Source organism: Syngnathus scovelli, unplaced genomic scaffold (genome assembly GCF_024217435.2).
Source record: "Syngnathus scovelli strain Florida unplaced genomic scaffold, RoL_Ssco_1.2 HiC_scaffold_141, whole genome shotgun sequence".
In the NCBI taxonomy this organism is placed as follows: Eukaryota; Metazoa; Chordata; class Actinopteri; order Syngnathiformes; family Syngnathidae; genus Syngnathus; species Syngnathus scovelli.
The window spans coordinates 1-2500 of NW_026061234.1; positions in this window are offsets into that span (position 1 = coordinate 1).

Below are 2500 nucleotides of genomic sequence, written 5' to 3' on the forward strand. Positions count from 1 at the left end.
TCTCTCTCTCAACAACAACAACGGAGGAGGAGGAAAAGAGAGAGATCTCTCTCAACAACAACAACGGAGGAGGAGGAAAAGAGAGAGATCCGGCGGCCGGCCGGAGCCTCGGCACGGCTGCCGCACTCCCTAATAACACCCCGCGGACCCCCGCGAGCCGAACGCTCGCTGCCGCGGGCGACCCCTGCCAAGGCGGACGCGTGACGGCGCGGGAGCCCTCGGCACTATATCACGGTCACGTATGTAGTCAAATCGTGTAAAATCACCGTTAGTTTATTCATAATATAGGTAATAATTAAATAAATATTAACATCGCGTATATTATTAATAAACACATGTATGTATTTATTTAATAATTAAATAAATATTAACATCGCGTATAATCATGCGCAATACTTCGTGGCCGACCGGGGAACCGGCGAAGGCGGACGCATCGCGGCGCGAGAGCCGTTGGCACTTTGGAAAAAAAATAAATAAATAAATAAATAATAATTCGCCGACCGGGCTCCGGGGGAAGAGGCCGGCTTTTCGCCGTTCGCGGCCGACCGGGGAACCGGCGAAGGCGGACGCGCTCTCTAACGAGCCCCGCCGGCCGGAGGAAGTGCGCCCTCTGGCGGACACGCCGTTGTAAATGAATGGGGTTTGGCACTTGGTGCATTTTTCGCCCAAGTCGAAGCGCGCTCCGGGCGAGGAGGCCGGATTCTCGCCACCCGTGGCCGGCCGGGGAACCGGCCAAGGCGGACGCGCTCTCTAACGAGCCCCGCCGGCCGGAGGAAGTGCGCCCTCTGGCGGACACGCCGTTGTAAATGAATGGGGTTTGGCACTTGGTGCATTTTTCGCCCAAGTCGAAGCGCGCTCCGGGCGAGGAGGCCGGATTCTCGCCACCCGTGGCCGGCCGGGGAACCGGCCAAGGCGGACGCGGTCTCTAACGAGCCCCGCCGGCCGGAGGAAGTGCGCCCTCTGGCGGACACGCCGTTGTAAATGAATGGGGTTTGGCACTTGGTGCATTTTTCGCCCAAGTCGAAGCGCGCTCCGGGCGAGGAGGCCGGATTCTCGCCACCCGTGGCCGGCCGGGGAACCGGCCAAGGCGGACGCGCTCTCTAACGAGCCCCGCCGGCCGGAGGAAGTGCGCCCTCTGGCGGACACGCCGTTGTAAATGAATGGGGTTTGGCACTTGGTGCATTTTTCGCCCAAGTCGAAGCGCGCTCCGGGCGAGGAGGCCGGATTCTCGCCACCCGTGGCCGGCCGGGGAACCGGCCAAGGCGGACGCGGTCTCTAACGAGCCCCGCCGGCCGGAGGAAGTGCGCCCTCTGGCGGACACGCCGTTGTAAATGAATGGGGTTTGGCACTTGGTGCATTTTTCGCCCAAGTCGAAGCGCGCTCCGGGCGAGGAGGCCGGATTCTCGCCACCCGTGGCCGGCCGGGGAACCGGCGAAGGCGGATAGGCTTTCACGGAGGATCCGCCGGCTGGTCCGCGGGCCGATTAGGGTCCCGCGAGTGAGCGGTGGCGGTCCGGAATCCAGGCCGGCCAGGAGGCACCGCCAGGCGGATAGGCTTTCACGGAGGTCCCGCCGGCTGGTCCGCGGGCCGATTAGGGTCCCGCGAGTGAGCGGTGGCGGTCCGGAATCCAGGCCGGCCCGGAGCCACCGCCAGGCGGATAGGCTTTCACGGAGGAGCCGCCGGCTGGTCCGCGGGCCGTTTAGGGTCCCGTAAGTTAGCGGTCGCGGTCCGGAATCCAGGCCGTCCAGGAGGCACCGCCAGGCGGATAGGCTTTCACGGAGGTCCCGCCGGCTGGTCCGCGGGCCGATTAGGGTCCCGCGAGTGAGCGGTGGCGGTCCGGAATCCAGGCCGGCCCGGAGCCACCGCCAGGCGGATAGGCTTTCACGGAGGAGCCGCCGGCTGGTCCGCGGGCCGTTTAGGGTCCCGTAAGTTAGCGGTCGCGGTCCGGAATCCAGGCCGTCCAGGAGGCACCGCCAGGCGGATAGGCTTTCACGGAGGACCCGCCGGCTGGTCCGCGGGCCGTTTAGGCTCCCGTAAGTTAGCGGTCGCGGTCCGGAATACAGGCCGTCCAGGAGGCACTGCCAGGCGGATACACTCTCTAACGAGCCCCGCCGGCTGGTCCGCCGGGGGAAGTGCGCCCTCTGGCGGACACGCCGTTGTAAATGAATGGGGTTTGGCACTTAGTGCATTTTTCGACCAGCGGCAACGCAGGCTGACGGGCGGCCGCTTCCACGGGCCGGCACTACTCTACGGAGGCGCTAGCCGCCTCCGGTGGGGGCCGTGTGATCTCGCTGGATGCCCGAGGACCTTCCGCCAGGCCCGGCCGCAGCTTTTGCGCGCGCCCGGTCCTATTATCTGGTGGAAGCTGGAGGCCGGGGCTCGGCAGCTCGCTGCCCGGGGACCTTCCGCGAGGCCCGGCCGCAGCTTTTACGCACGGCCGCTGCTATTCTCCGGCTCCGGCTTCGTCCCGGAGGGTGCTTGGGGAACGGCGGCGCACACC